Genomic DNA, 17,745 nt, shown 5'->3' with positions numbered 1-17,745 from the left:
CATTTGTTTCTGGGATTTATGTCTATGTTTTTAGGGATTAAGACAGGAAACATTAGTGGCTTGTCTCTAATACTGTGAAATCACACACTTCCATAATTGGTAGGGGACCAATGTTATGTAGTTTGACTTTTTTCTCTGTTTATTAAAGCGCTATCATTATGTCTAGTCCTACTGTTACTTTATCTCTTTTAAAGAAAAAAAAATATCCAACACTATATATTACTGTACTACCTTTAATGGGGAGAAATTATGTTCATGAACTTGATTATTACATGACAGTAGAAAAAATAAATGTTTTACTTGTATTTGTTTATAAAAACACTAAAAGCTTCCTTCAGTTACTTCCACATGAGGTTCAGAATTGTGTAACCTTTTGTGAGGATTAACTGTGACTGTCTTCAAAAACAACTATTGTTGATTTTGTTAGAAAATCACGTCAATGGAACAACAAAACTCTAGGTTAACAACAATCGATTCTCCTTTGATTTTTAAATTTGTTTCTGTGTTAGTAATGTGAATTGTTTTTTTATCATATTTATTCAGAATTCATCTTAAAATTCTTCATTATATATTTTTAAACATATATTTTTATCATATTTATTCATATATTTTTAAACATATATTTTTAAAGATACATACAATAAATTATAATGATGATTATAACAAAAACATGTATCACTATGTGCCAAGTTGTTCTACTTTTATAGATATGCTAATTAAACTTTTAAAGAAAATATCTAAAATATTTTTGGTGAAATTGGAAATAGAGACAGACTTTGCCTTTAATCCCTGAATCTGGTCTTCTCTTTCCTAAACAGCTATTAAATAGCCCTTACATTACTCACCTGAATCCAACCCTAGAGCTCTGAAAAACTAAAGGTATCTAAGATTTCATCTAATCTAACCATAGTTTTTTAAAAAATTACCCTATATGAGTCACTTTTTCTTACATTTTATATATATATATAAATAATTAAAATTATATATATGCTATATATATATATATATATATATATATATATATATATATAAATAATTTTAATCGCTTATAACACCTGGCATTCCTAGGTGGTTTCCCATCCAAGTACTAACCAGGCCTGACTCTGCTTAGCTTTCAAGATCAGATGAGATCGGAAGTGTTCAGGGTGTCATGGCCATAGACTACATAATATTCTTAAAAATACAAACAATAGAAAGGATTACTCATTATCTTATTTACTTCTTATACCAAGTCATTGCTGAATATAAATTGTATCACTATTTTACACACAGTTAACAAACTATACATTTAATCTCATAGTTGTCTGACTCTACAGTAGTCAAGAAACTGCAAGTAACATAAATCCAAAGAGAATGTACTTAAACAATGCAAGGAATATATTTTATCATTGAAAAGTGCCAGTTTCAGGAACAATTTGATCATGGATCTGGCTTCATTTATCTGAGATTTGTACATCTTGACCCTCTACTGGGTCGGCTTTGACTCAAGATGGAATTCTCCCATGGTGGCAAAATAGCTGTCATAATTTCAGACTCCATATATGCATAACACATCAACTAAAAGTCCTAGATTTCACTCACAAAGGCTAATTTAATGGATTACATACCACTGAATGCATCCATCTGCTGAGGGGTTGGAAATGGACCAGCTGGCTCATTCTCCAAGGACTTCCATATGGCCCTCCCCAAGGACCCAGATATAGATTCGATCTCATTAAAACTCTAAATCTGTGGCAGAGTAAAGGATAGATGGAATGGATTTGAGGATTAGAATTTTGTTTGTTTGTTTCTTTGTTTGTTTATTTGTTTTTACCATGTGCAGTGTTCTTGGTTCTGATCCATAAATGTTTTTCGAAAGGTTGTCTATTCGTATTTTGAGTGTTCTTATGATTCAAATTCTTTTGCTCCTGGAATACCCAACCCTATTTAAAAAAAAAAAAAATCTTCCTTAGCTATTTTTATGCTTAGCTATTTTTATTTTATTTTTTCCATCAATTTGTACATTTTTACTCTTCAAAAGTCTGTCCTAGAGCTCTTCTCTTCTTACTTAAAAAAATTATGACATTTCAGTCCACAAGCATGCTTTGCTATGTTCTATATGGGAAACCACCCTAAAACTCAGTGACCTAAAACAATAACCATTTATTTTTGTTCATGATTCTATATATCTGCCAGGTGTTTCTTCTTGTCTCAACTTGCTCACTCATCCAATATACAGTTAGGTGCAGATTGTGTAGGTGATTGTTTTAGTTTCTTATAGCTATTGTAACAAATTACCACAAACGTAGTGGCATAAACAACATAAGTTTGTTATCATAAAGTTCTGTAAGTCAGAAGTTTAAATGTCTTATTTAGCTAAATTCAAGGTATCCATAGTGTTATGTTCCTTTTGGAGGCTCTAGAAAAGAATTGGTTTGTCTTTCTAACTTCTAGAGAATCCCTAATTTCTTTAGCTTGTGGTGACCTCCCTCTGACTTCAAAACCAGTAATGGTAATTAAAGTCTTTTTTTCATTTCCTTACCCTGACCTCCTCTTCTTCCTTTTATGTACTCTTATGATTACATTGGACCCACTCAGATAACCCTGGATAATCTTCTTATCTAATGTTACATAGCAACATTAACATTAATTCTAATTCCCTTTTAGCATGTAGTATAATATATTCTGAATTTCCACAGGTTAGGATAATGGCCAGCTTTGGAGAACCATTATTATGCTTACCACAGTGACTCTGTTCATTGTGGCTGGACAATCCTATTCTTATGAAGAGCAGCAGATTGGTTTATATAAGATGGCTTTGGTTGGGGTAACTGGGCTTTCTTTTACTCCATATTATCTTTCAATTTATAGCACGCTGCCCCGTCTATTTCTTCATTGAAGTCAGTTTTCCAAGACAAATAGCATGCCATCACATTTGTTGCTTTCTACTGACTGAAGCAAGTCAAAAGGCCAGTTCAATCAAAAAGACTATGTAATTATCATAATGACTGCTTTACTCTCTGAGCATGCAAATTATCTTGCTTTCTGAACTTCATATACATTGTTCTGACTGAGTAGCATCCTATCTTCTTCCTCTTCCTCATCTCACTGAGTAGAAGACAAATTAATCTCTTTATATATTGGTTTGTTATGGGTGTGGTCCATTGGGGAAGAAACTGGAGAGTCAAGTTTCACTCTGCTTTACTGCCATCTCTTTTATATTTATTTTTAACAACTAGTTTGTGTCGTTGGTCAGTAAGGAGCTTTTACTTTTTGGGTGTCTCATTCCTGCTTTCTGTTGCCAGATGTGAGAAAGATGTAGGAAATTCATGTGGGCAGCTATACGCTTAAATGCACTGGGGTGACTTGCATAGAAGGAAAGGAAAATGCTTCAGAAAGGATGCCTCCATCCTAAGTATCTGATGTTAGTAATAGGACTGTTGGCCCATAAAATCTTAAGGAAAAGAAGCAATCTGGACATAGAGTCTATGTTTACAGACAGATATTACCAATGTTTGAGTGTTGCTATAATCTTAGAGTCCTTTTTCATGCTTTTCTCTCCTCACATGCCACATCCAATCATTGATAAATTCTAACCATTGTATGCCTAAATGTGGCTATGTAATTCACTTGCTTCTCATCTATTGTATTACTAACCTTTTGATCAAAACCACCATTGTTTTCATAACTAAATTATTTTAATTATCTCCTAATTAATTATCTTGTTTTCTGTTTTGGACCTCTACAGTTTATTTTCAACATAGCCACCACAGGTCTTTTAAAAATATTTCAAATGATATCATGTTCCTGATCAAAACTCTCAAATGGCTCCCCATCTTGCTCAGAGTTAAAAATACAGACCTACAGGATCTGGACCTTTATTCCTTCTTTGGCTGATTTCATCTCCTAATACTTTGACTCATTCCTTTGCCAGGTTTACTTCCTTCCTAGCTAATCATTGACTTTTCAGGTAGGCACCAGTCCCAGGATTTTAATACTTGCTGTTACTTCTGCCTAGAATCATCTCCCCCAAAATATCCATATGTCTTTCTACTTTGGCATCATAAATTCCTTTTGCTCCATGTATTTTCAGAAGTATTTCCTGAACATCTTATTTAAAATTATGTGCATATGCTTGTGCATGTGCACACACACACACACACACACACACACACACCAAAAAAACCCCCCAAACCTGCGTCTCACCAAGGCCTTTTCTGTCCTATTTATCAGTTTTATTTTCCACAGCACATATCACATATCGCTCTCTAACACTATATACTTCACTTAGTTTATTTTTTGAACTTACCTTGAAAATGTTCCATAAGTGCACTTAAGTTCCATAAGTGCAAGAATGATACTATAATTTGTTACCAAGAAATACACCTGCATGTAGAAAGTACTTGATAATTATCTGTTGGAAGAATGAGTGAATTAATGAATGAACCAAATTCTAGAATTGTATCTTTTTACAAATAGATATTTTTTCTTAGCAAATTCCAAATTGTACTATGCTGTTGTATCAAGCAAAATAGCTGCCTCTTCTTAATTCTCAAATCATTTGCTGATCTCACATTTAAAAAATGTCTGATGTAATGGGACCCTACTTGGACTGATGGCATGGGATCCTACATGGAAGATATTCCCTACCCCCTTATTAGTTCTACTTTTTGTTACTGCCTCTAAATCTTTATTTTCCAGCTAATATGACTTCTTTTAGAAAGTTGTCCTTGAACCATCAAATCTGAGATAGGTGACTTACATTAGTGTTCTGGAACTTTCATCATTCTCAGACAAGTGTGTCGTAATTTGCTTTCTTAGTTATCTCTCCCACTATATAAACTCCTTGAAGGCAGAGATTATGACTGTTTTATTCATGACTGAATTCTCACTGGCAAGTATGGTTCTAACATATAGGTGTTCTTAAATATTTTTAAGTGAATAAAAAATAAATGAATGTAATTCATTTAAAGGTTACTGACTTTCAAAATCAGGAATTCTTTTTTTAAATGTTGTCATTTTATTAATAGAAAACTCATGTCCTCTAAATTCTAATACCATTTCTTACTTATTGTTTAGCTAACATTTTTCCTTAGTCATAATGTCTATATTTTAAATAATAATAATCTTTCATGATTTCTTCTTAAAATACTGTGGTATTTCATCATGTACACATTAGTCAGTCTTACTATTTAATTATTTCATAAGTTGTTACATCAAAATCATTGTTAGGTAAAACTATCACAGTTTTTGTTTTTTCATTTGTTTGTAACATTGTATAAATTATTATCTTTTTAGGTTAGGTTAATTGATTGTCTTAAAATAAAAGTGTCTGCTTGTCCTTTGTGTTCCTTTATCAGTTCCTGGAAGTAGATTTTACATATTGTCTTCTTTTTATTTATTAATGTATAGGCATGCCAGTCATTTAAAATTGGTTCTGAATAGAAAAAAATATTTTTATGGAAAATAATCTACATATGGAAATGCTGATGAGTTTTGAAACTTAATTATTTGTAGTGAATGAAATTTAGTCCCAATCAGTGCACATTTGCAGAAATCCTATAATGTACATTTATAAAAAGTTATTAATTTATTTAATATATGCCTGGAGTTTCATATTTTTCATTATAGTCTGCAACTTTATTATTATTATTTTTTTTGATATTAGAATGGGTGAAAAGCAAAGCCTATGAGGGCTCTAAGTAAAATTATATTTTATATTGTTATAGTCTTAATGGGTATGAGCTTTTAAGTGTAGCAAAACAAACAGGAATAACAAATAAATCATTTGCTTAACCTCAATAGTGAAAAAAGAAATTCATAGGTAGATCTCAAATTATAATTTGAGAATCAAGAAACATTTTTCGCTAATTTGATAAAATCACTTATAATGTCTACATTTACAAATTTTGACTATAGCTCTTTTATTCTTAGGATCTCTGCACACATAAGCATCCTTTCTTGCAAATATTAAATCTCAAACATATTTGTACCTATACCAAGAGAAATAAATTTGTGCAAAATAAATAACTAAATGACCATAGAAAAATTTCATAAAGATTTGTATATGATTTACATTGCAGACTATAACTTTTTGACAACATCTGAATAGATTTATAATTAAACGAGGACAGTAGAAAATGAAATACTTCTCAAAGGCTACTCAATCATTGGAAGATCCAGTGCTGCTATGCAGGTGTCTGGAATCTCTCCAGTGCTCTTTGCATTTAACCTTATCGATTTCTTTGGTGTTCTTTCATTCTAATGGTGCAAATACTGATTTAAAAAGGTTCCTATTACTTCAAAGATTCTTTATTAATAGAAGTGATATATCTTACAAGTTTCGTAGAATCATTTCAAACTCATGACTGTGACATATTAAATAACTAAAATTCAGTTTAGACAAAAGGATATACTTTACTAATATGACCATTACCATGAATTCCATACCTAATAAGGTTATAAGAGATTGATTTCATAAAGTTTCATTATGTGAATGTCACTATTAAATACTCAAGTGAAGAATCATCGGTGTTGAATGGCTCTTCAGTGGCTTTATCAGGGCTATAGAATGAACAAACGTGCATCACACACGTTAAGAGCACATTATAATGTAAGTAACAGAGAGATCTTATCATTTAAAAACAAGTATTACCACTATATCAATAAAGTACAGTTTAGTTGCAAATATGAATTATATGTGTATGTTTGCTTTTACAATATGACTTGTGTTAGATACTGGGGTAAACATCAATTACAACTTTACTAATAAAAATATTGAATGATATTACCTCTGTATACTGACCTCTTGGGAAAATATTAAAAAATATATATTTTCTTATGGAACATGGCTATTTGGTATAGTTTCATATTCTCAATATTGTATTTATTATCATAAATATTTTAGAGACCTGGGTAAAAAGATTGTTTTATTCTTTCCATGTGCAGGTATAGAGATTTCTGTTTAAACTGCCAGTCTTCAGAATAAAGATAATGGCTATAGTAGGGCATAATAACATGACCATAAATTTTTAAAGCTTCTTCCATCAAGAGATAGAATCTATTTCTCCAACCCTGAATCTGGGCTGGTTTGTTATTTTTCTTGACTGATAGATTCAGAAGAAGTAATGTGTAAATTCTGTAGTCAAGGCCTCTAAAGACCTGCAGCTTCCTCTCCCACCTTCTCAGAACGCTGAGAACATCATGCTCTGAGAGATCCTGGTCTAGCCTTCTGGAGGATGAGAGAGCACCTGGAGAGAGAAGGTCCCAACTTTCCCATATGAAGCCCTCGATTTGGGAATGAGGCTCTCTGGGACAAGCCTAGTGCCCAGTAGTTCTGTGAGATGAAAGCAGTCACCTGAGTAAAGCCAGTCAAGACCAGCAGAAGAATCACCCAGCTAATGCTTAGAATTCTGAGAAATAGTAAATCCCTCTTAGAGTTCTAAGCCACCAAATTTGGGGGCTGTTTCTTTACAGCAATTGGTAGTCTATAAAACAGAAAACATCTGGTGTGCTTACAAAATACCTGGAACTGCTCTGAGCATTAATGAGCATTTCATTTCATTATCATTTTCACCATTCCTCTTTTACTGAGGGGGAAATTGACATAAAGAACCGAAGTTCCTTCCATACAACTAGTAAATAGAGAAATCAGAATTTAAACTCAGGAAATTTTTCTACAGAAGCATTACATTAACTAGTATGCTACATCAGTTCTCAAAAGTTAATTCAGAAATCAACAGAGATGATTTCTTATTAATATGCAAATGACCAAATTCTCCAATAGCCCTGTTCTATATATGAATATGTATGAATTTTACTATCATCTATTTAACTATCATCTATCTATCTATCTATCTATCTATCTATCTATCTATCTATCATCTATCATGTTTCATCATTTATACCTATCTCTTCATCATCTTTTGTGTGTATATACTTTATTCCTACAGGAGAAGGCATGTTTTACTCGATAAACTACATGATTATTCAATATCTATTATATTCTATCACTGTATCTTTGCAGACCTGACCTGAGTTTCATTTATGATGATATATCCTCATCAGCTTTTGCTCTCATTGTGTTTCTCCTTATATTTCATAATATTTTCATGTCCATGTTTCAAAGTTTAAGAAATTTAGCTCACTGGATTCATGTTTTTAAATACACAACATTTTGTAACTGTCAATGAAATTTTGTGTCATCTGATGTTGTAAAGTTTATATATCTTTTATGAAAGTCATGACATAGCTTTATAGGCTAGATAGTTTGATTAACAACCTTTCTTTTCCATCTCTTCTATTAATCTGATCTTTTGTAATATATTCTAATAGAATTTTTATCTGAAGAAGATAGTAAAGTAAATACTGTTTCAAATAACATAAGATGATGCCAAGGAAGCATTAATTTACTTGCTATATTTTCAGTAACCCTATGTATCTAAAACATGTTAGAGAAAGTTAGAAGTTCTTTGAAAGAATGGTAATATTATATATTTAGATTTACAACAGTAAAACTTTTCTGTGTAAATATCTTTGATTTACAGTGATGCAGTTTTAATACCTATAAAGAAACTACATAAAAGCAAATGTACAAACAACAAACTTAAAAACAAAACAACAAAACTGTTAGCTTAGTAGAAATATAATGATAAATCACTAGTGGAGACAAGTTCTGTTCTCCACTTAAAATTTTCATCACAAATAATTCGAGATTTTAGTCTTAACTTTATTTAGCCTTGATCACTAGTTACAGATTTGAAGTACATCTCTTGTTGGTAATTGTTGGTTTGGTAGTAAGTGAAAACAAATCTCAAAATATTAAAATTGGTGATATGGTATAACACTGTGAAGATATTTATAATAAATAAATGAAAGCGTACTGATCATGTGGAGATTTATAGTTAATGCTTATGTTTATTTCCAGTGTTGGTGGATATTTTATTACATGCAGAATATATGGCAATGATAACGCATTGATTTCTCACAGTATATTTATTTTGAAATTATTACATATAAAACCTGAGAACAAAATCATGAAAAGTACTATCTATAACAAAAATCACTGTGGTATAAACTAACTTTCTATCTCTTTTCACCTCAAGCACATAAACACAAGCATATAAACACTATGCGCTCGCATGCACGCATGCACACACGCACGCACGCACGCACACATACACATGCAACCTTTAACTTTAACTAAGTAACTAATTCCTGATGTCGAATAACTACAAATTTTTTGAAAAAGTTGCCATAAACACCAGAAGAAGCTTCTTGTTTTTTTCTATCTGCGAAGATGAATAATACTATATTTCACATGCCTGAATATTATATATAACATTTAAATATACTTTGTTATGTATTCACTCTATATGGCTGTTGATCTTGAAAATATAATAATATTAGTGTATTCTGGAGGTTGAGTCTAAGGTTATTATTTCTTTTTATCTATTCTTTGTTGATTATACCGATTTACATTATACATTAATAAAACAATGATATTTATAATGTATATGATTTTTATTGGTGCAATGAGATAGCAAATAAACTCTAAGGGTTATGCATTTTCAGGTACTGAGCAGTTTAATCAGATTGAAAGGAAGAAAGTAATGACTTCATGTATATTAACATGCTTCCATGGCTTGAAATGGATAGAAATTTTTCTTTAATTACTAAGTGAGCTTGAGAAAGTGGATAATTAACATATTATAAGTCAACTAATAGTGGTTTGGATGGGTTTGTGTATGTTTATTTTATATTCTTTTTCCTCTCATAGCTGTAATACTTTGATAGAATCAGATTAGACTAAAATAATTGTTTTTTTGCACCTTTTATGTTGATTAAAATTTTAATCAAACATTTCCAAGACCCATTAATTACTTGGTTCCCTCAAGCTCTCTCTTAATAAATTAAGCGGCATACGTGATTAGTTAAAAATACAGTTTTCTTGTGACACACTGATCAGCATTAACATTTCATCAATGATTCTAAAATGAAGCATACGTTTTTCCTTTTCATTAGTCTAACAAATTGGGGAAAACAGAACAACTTCCATAGCATGTTCAGAATCATAGGATATTTTATGCTACTATTCTCTTTTCTTCCATTCCTGTGAGGGAAAAGAAAATTGAAAAACAGGGTAAAGAAGGATTCAGAAATAGAACCACAAAAATTAATGCTGTGAGATTTGCCTCTGGTATAGAAATTTCTTCTACTGTCTTCTGAGAGGTCTCCTTTCTTTCAGTATCCTGCTGGCAGAGTGCTGTTCAGGCATTCATTCTGATTGCCCCTATTTTCAGGCAAATTTGCATAGTAGTCATTCATACTGATTCATAGTTTTCCTTTTAACAAGCCTTTCTCTTCTAACTTTCCTTTTGGCAGCCTTTACCATCCAGTTAAGTAGGAAAAAATAATGCTCTTGTGAATGGCTCTGAGATCTGATATTGCATAAAAGCTGAAAGTACATAATTTTGAAGAGGAGGAAAAGATCTTTTTAAATTCAGTTCATAAACAAAGATGTGTAGATTTTTACCAACCTTGGCCTTTAAATAGAGTAAGTCCTAGCCTTTCCTGCATTAACGTTTATCTAGTGGGCCTCTGACATGGATCTGAACTTCTAAAAAGGGTTTTCCATTTTATAAAGTACTTTTCTTCCATATTTGCTGAGGGTCCATTGAACATTGCATAAGACCAATACTTTTTATATGTTGCAGAATTTGCTCTTTGTCCATCAGAATTTTTCTTAGTGTTCAATATCTAGTTCTTTCAATACATATGAATGATTGTATAACATTTTCCTTTTGGGCCATTATTAACATTTTAATCTTTTTCTATAATGATAAAATATAATTTCTTGCTAGCCATTTCATTGCTGCCATTTCTTTTACAATCAAATATATAAGATTAAAAATGTTTTTGAAATATTTCATAAGTAAGCAAGTGCTCAGGAAATATGAACAATGATTAGCAACCCAGTGACCTTTATTTAAATGACTACCCACAATTGCTATTGCCACCAGAGCTTAGCCTTGTTCACATCAAGTTAAGTCACAATTACATGACCAAAATTAGCTTGATAGAGAAAGCAATGATTTGATTGCCTGACCGCTGATCAAATCATTATGTTCTATCCTTCTTTCATTCTCTCTTTCTCTACATGTAAATTTTAGTTCAAAATGTTCACAATTCTCAAAAAATTTCATCACTTTGGCCAAATTTTGCTTTGAAAATCCAACATCTTATGCACTTGTCTGTTTGCAGAATCTAAAATCTAATGTTTTAGAATTTGATGGAACCAGAAAAAAACATTCTGATTTTGTGATGTAAATATACTGCTCACATTAATCTGAATTTAGGTATTATCATTTCAATAAGTTTAATAAATATTTAATAAATATTTTTTTCAATTTTTATTTTTAAAAAATTTGGTGTTTTTCTAAGGTAGTTTCATTGACCTAATGAGTTGGTGGAAAATTAAAAATCTTAACATTAACTTATTTTCACATATTTTGGAAAGAAAGGTAGATAACAGATTGTGCAAACATGTTTATAAATCTCATTGTTCAACATAATATGTAGTTATTTGTGCAGATTTTTATTCTATCAATTTTTCAGTATAACTATACAAAACAACTTAAGAACATATTATCTTTCCTCACTATTTTAATTAGAATTTTTAAGCAAGTGGAATTTTTCATTTGTGCTCATACAGTAAAATTAGAAAAAAAATAGCTTATAAGTATCAAAAAATAATTAGCCACAGAATATAATATTGCAAACTTGTATGCATTTAACTCTAATGAATGGCAAAGCATTTGAAAAGAAATATTTTTTTTTGCCATGCAGTTCTAAAAATTATGTTCATTTATTACCACAAACTTTCTTCTTTAAATTTTTCTAAGATACTAGAACCATTGTTTATATGGGCAAAGACTGGGGAAAGAAGTTCCTAGAAACTGTTACTCGGTGAAAATGGAAAACATGGGAAAAACAATGATCAACTCAGCATAATTTTCTTTTTTTTAGAGGGAATTTTTTCTTCTTTGATGAGATTGTTATTTTACCAAAAATATATTGACGTTAATTAGAATACAAAAAATATGTGCAAAAACTGTTTTTAGTTATGAATATTTTGAACACTCTAATTTTCTCCTCATTTCTGGGCAACTAACTCCTTTTAAATTTGAAAACATTATTCATGTTTCTTTGCTTGCATTCAAGGAACATGACATTATTGTTTTAAGTCAATGCGTAAACATTAAAACTTTAGTGCCTGATTTTCAATGTATGAGTTCCCACAGCCATGGAATATTTATCATTCATTTTGTTTTATTTTGTATTTTGGCTGAGCTAGCTAATATACTTTGTTTTAAACAATGATCTGTCTCTATCACAAATTTACTGAGAAGAACTACCTCCTTCCTTGCCTTGTGCCTGTGGGTATCTGTGTGTTTGTGTGTACGTGTAAATTAATGAAGAATACTACAGTATGTTTTCCGATATATGTTGGCATTTAAAAAAGTTTTTATATGAATTATATTTTCACTTAAGAATAAGCACATTAATCTACTCGATGTTATAAAAGTTTTATATCTCATGTGGAAAATATGTATTAATCTCTCTTTGTTTAAAGAACTATACAAAAGTAGATTATAAATTTTAACTTATGCCACACTAAGTAGTAATCACTGAACTGGTTAAAAAAACTTACCAGTAAAATACAGAGATATGATTAACAGCATTTTGCATAAAAGCTGAAAGCACATGGAACTTTTCAGTAGAATTTATTTAGTTCTTCTCTCTGTAGTCTGTTATCCCAATGATTCTAAAATATTTCACTGGATAGATTTGCCTACCTAATTAAACCTCACCTTCACTTTACTTTATTACTTTAAAATAAAGCTATTTTAAAGAAATGAAACATGAGCTTTAACTATCAAAATAATGTGACTTTGTGATGGATATGTTAATTAGCTTGATTGTGGTGATCATTTACAATGTATAAGTAAATCAAAACATCATGTCATACACCTTAAACGCATATAACTTTTATCTGTCAACCATGCTTCAAAAAGCTGGGAAATTTCATTAAATTAAAAATAAATAATGTGACTTGGAAATTTACAGGGAATAAAATCTACAGAGCATAAAAGGATTTTTCTTACAGCAGACAGTTTTCTGAATATGCTATGCCTGCTTCCTCCAGCAGGTTTTCACAGATCCTTGCCATTACTGGTCACATTCATCCTTCCTCTTAATTAGCAACTCAACACAGTCATAAATATCTGACATAGCTTATTTATATGTATCTGACCACAATGTCAGGCCTGCTTTGCTTATTCCAGAAATCTTGCTATGTTAATGCTAGTATATATAGGGAAAAAATGTAGTGTTAAGAGCTCTTAACTGTACCTATGAAAAGTTGCCATAGTTTTAATAGTACTTTTAACAAAATAGTTTTGCCCTGCTCGGGGATATATTTTATTTGATTCTTATTTATACTGTTTAATTGTTTCTTAACTATGAATTCAGTTGTTATAATAGTGTCCTTCCATTTGAATATGATATGTAGGTGCCGTAATTGTATTTCTTAAATATACTTTTTTTACTAACTCTAAATACATCTAGAGGCTGCTATAATTAATGGCTAGCAAAAATGAAAGTGTTTATTTTGGTAGGTATTTGGGATTGTAAAGTATAATTAAAATGTAATAGAATGGTATATTTTTCAGAATTTTGTCCAAAATTATTTTTTTATAGAAAATAAAAGATGTTAATCTGAAGATACTTACATATTGTAAAGAGAAATAGGTTTTTCCTTTTCTTTAATTATTCTTTAAAATAAATTATCTTTAAAGCTACTACTGTCTTTTTAATAGTCAATGTATATGATGCAAAATATCTCACAGAAAGAGGCTACACTACTAAAGTGATTGAAGCTACCTGGTTTGTTGGCTGGGCTTTCTCATGGAAAGATGGCCACTCTGAACAGCTTTCTAGGGTGCTTTGCAAGTCTTTGAAGTATCTTTAGAAGGTCTGCGGTGAGGAATAAGGTTTCACTGTTCATGCTTCGGGCATTAGTCAAAATGAGAAAGGCGTTTTCTCTCATGCATGAATACTCTTTTGAGACTGTATAAAGTTATACTTAAAGAGGCAACGCACTACTTGTGTTTCATTTTTAAGACAGGAGAGAGAAGTTAAAAAACAAGATTTGTGCTGATGAATTCTTTGCTACAATTATTTTGAGGTTCTTACAGAGTATTATATTCAGTTCTGAGATTAGAAAGTAATCAAATTAACTGTTTAGGAAATTCAATGGAACAATCAATATGTAGGTGACTTCATTCTGTTGAGAAAAATAGACTGATTTGTTAATGTGTCACTTTCACTTTTAATTCAAACACTGGACAAGTATTTTAATCATTATCTCCAAATTTAATGATTTGATGAATCATAATTAGGAGAAAATATGTTATTTCTAATATTTCACATGATTACACATTTTCCATTCTATTTTGAATGTGCAAATAAAACAAATGATGACTAGATTTCTACATTAGTTTAAATATCTGTTCCTCCGGGTAATGGTCACAATGGCTTTGCACATGTAGTACTGGTGAATGGGTCTGGGTGTACTGCACACTAAAATGCATAGTAATGTTAGTGCTCCGTATTTCACTTTCAACTGCAGTAATTTGTAATGGTGAAACAATTCAAAGAAGCAAACATATACATAAAGTGATACAATGTACTTACCAATAGATTGAAACACAGAAACACTTTCCCCCATCTGCTTAAATTCTCTTTCAATTTCTAAAAAAAGACACTAAAATTTATATAGTTAAATTCTGACTCCCATTCCTTCTCCCTCACACTCTTCCTAGAAGAAACCATGATTCTCATGTGTGTTTGTATTGTTTACATGTGTATTTTTTGTAGTTTTGCAGCAACTGTTATTGTAGATATTAATTTAAAAAATACAGAGTACTTTAAAATTTTATATATCATGACTTTTTATTCATAATGCTTTTTAAAAACCTTTATATTTTAAGAGCAATTTTAGATTCAAAGCAAAATTGAGAGGAAGATACAGAGATTTCCCATATATGGCCCCGACACATGCATAGCTTCTTCTATTATCAACTTCTCTCACCAGAGTGGTACTTTATTTATAACTTATGAACCTACAATGGTACACCATAATCACCCAAAGTCCATAGTTTACCTCAGGATTCACTCTTGATGTTTTACATTCTAGCATCTTGCTTTTTAATTGCTTTTTAGTCTTATCTATGGTCATACCTGTATTACTTTGTTGAGCCTGACGTAGTAAAGTACCACAAAGTAATGGCTTAAACCCCAGAAATGTATCGTCTAATGGGTCTGAAACTTAGAATTCCAAGACGAAGGTGTTCACAGAGCCATGCTCTCTCCAAAGGCACTAGGGAAGGGTCTGTTCATGGCCCCTCTCCTAGCTTCCAGTAGTCCTTTGGCTTGGGGCAGTACAACTTCAGTTCTCACAGGGCATTTTCTCTGTGCAAATATCAATGTCTTGATATTTCCCCTTCTATAAGGACACGATCATATTGGATTAGGGCCAAACTTACTGACTATATTTCCGAATAAGATCACAGTCACAGGTACTGGATTTTAGGACTTCAGCCTCTTTTGAGAGGATTCAATTTAACCTGTAACAATATCTATATAGCAACCTCACAGAATATATTTATTATATTATTATATTACAGTATATCCATTCTTTTACTGAAGAATAAGTTTGATTTTTATCAACTTCTTTTTCTATTAGAAATAATTTTTACATGTATCTTGTTACACTTATGGTCTGGACTTTTAGTTGAGTCAGATACATATAATTAAATTTCTTCTATTTTAAATTTTCTCCTGTTTGCACATTTCAAAGTATAGAAATGTATGTACTTTTAAAAATGTAAATCAGTGCAAAAAACTTTCCCTAAACCTGCACTAATAGTTAGCTTAATGAGATTTTTAAAATTCTGATTGTTAAATGTACCCCATTTTGTTTTCATTTGCATTTTTCTGATTTAATTTTTTTTAATTTTTCATATAATTTGGGGCACTAGGGTTTATTCTATGAATTGCCTAGTCATTTTAAAACCATTTTTTTAAAAATGGAATTTGTTATTTGTATTCATAATATAGTAATTTTATTGACTTAACCAATTCAGATATCTTTTATTAACCTGTATTCAGTTTTTTAAATTTTGTTATATATATTTTTAACATGTTCAAAATTATCAATCTTTTCTATAATTTCTATTTATAGAAAATTTTAAGTAAAAATTTAATCAAAATTTATATTTGGATTTTCACATAAAGAACCTTAATTCATTTATAATTTATTTTATTGTATAGTATGTTTCCGGGTCATGTTTGCTTTCTCAATGTCATTTATTAAATTGTTTATCATTTCCTTTGTGGATTTTAATAATGCCTCAGTAAAATATAATGCACTCATGCATACATGGCTCTTTACCCAGATGCTTCATTGTGTCTCTTGTATTTATTTATAGTAATTACAATATAATAATACTAATAACTTTATAATGTGTCAATGATGTTTGTATCTTCTTTCTTCTTTGATGGTGGTGGGAACTGTGGCTAATTTCTGTTTTTTACCATAGGTTAACAATAATTATTTTTCCATCTTTATTGAAATGTAATAAACAATTAGTTGCTTACATATAAAATTCGATGAGATTTTTTTTTAAATTATAGTTGGCATACAATAACATTCCAGTTTCAGTTTTATAGCACAGAGATCAGAGATTGCCTTAACTCACAAAGCTATCACTCCACTAAATCTAGTACTCCTCTGCCTTCTTACATATTTATTACATTATTAACCATCTTCCCCATGCTACACTCTACAACAACTCCATATCTATTCTGCAACTACCCATTTGTACCTCTTAATCCCTTTGCCTTTTTTTGTCCCTTCTAACCTCCCTCCCATCTAGTAGCACTCAAAATATTCTCTGTATCTATGAGTTTATTTCTGTTTTTATTGCTGTTGTTGATTTTGTTCTTTAGATTCCTCATGTACGTGAAATCATGCGATATTTGTCTTTCTCTATCTGACCCATTTCGTTCAGCGCTATACCCTCTAGGTCCATCAAGACAATATCTTTTTCCATCCCCTTTTAGTCTGTGTGTGTCTTTTAATCTGAAGTGAGTCTCTTGTAGGCAGCATATAGGGGTCTTATTTTCTCACCCGTTCAGCACTCTCTGTCTTTTGGTTGGAGCACTTAATTCTTTTTCCATTTGAGGTACTTGTTGATAGGAATGTAGTTATTATCATTCTTTATTCCTGTTTTATCTTCTTAAAGAAGTCCCTCCAACATTTCCTATAATATTGGCTTGGTGTTGATAAATTCCCTTAGCTTATTTTTGTCTGAGAAGTACTTTATTTGTCTCTCAACTCTAAATGATAGCTTTGCTGAATAAAGTATTCTTAGTTGTAGATCCTGGGTTTTCATCACATTGAATATTTTTTGCCAAACCCTTCTGTCCTCCATAGTTTCTTTTGAGAAATCAGCTGCCAGTCTTACGAGTGCTCCTTGCTTTTCTCTTGCTGCTTTTAAGATTGTCTCTTTGTATTTAATCTTTGGCATTTTAGTTATAATGTGTCTTGGTGTGGGCTTCTTTGGGTTCCTGGTTTTGGGGACTCTCTGAACTTCCTGGGGTTTTATGTCTATTTCCTTCACCAGGTTAGGGAAGTTTTCC

At 31.0% G+C, this 17,745-nt stretch overlaps 1 protein-coding gene and 1 pseudogene across 8 annotated transcripts in view; one reads left to right on the top strand and one right to left on the bottom strand.

Annotated features, from left to right (window-relative positions):
* EPHA5 (EPH receptor A5) overlaps nucleotides 1-17,745 on the top strand; it is a 307,470-nt gene that overhangs the window by 172,030 nt on the left and 117,695 nt on the right. The gene's annotated exons all lie outside the window — the stretch shown is intronic.
* On the bottom strand, nucleotides 1,044-1,162 carry LOC120588637 (uncharacterized; annotated as a pseudogene).

This window comes from Pteropus medius, unplaced genomic scaffold (genome assembly GCF_902729225.1).
Source record: "Pteropus medius unplaced genomic scaffold, Ma_sr-lr_union100, whole genome shotgun sequence".
NCBI lineage: Eukaryota > Metazoa > Chordata > Mammalia > Chiroptera > Pteropodidae > Pteropus > Pteropus medius.
This window is presented reverse-complemented; position numbering and strand designations above follow the sequence as displayed.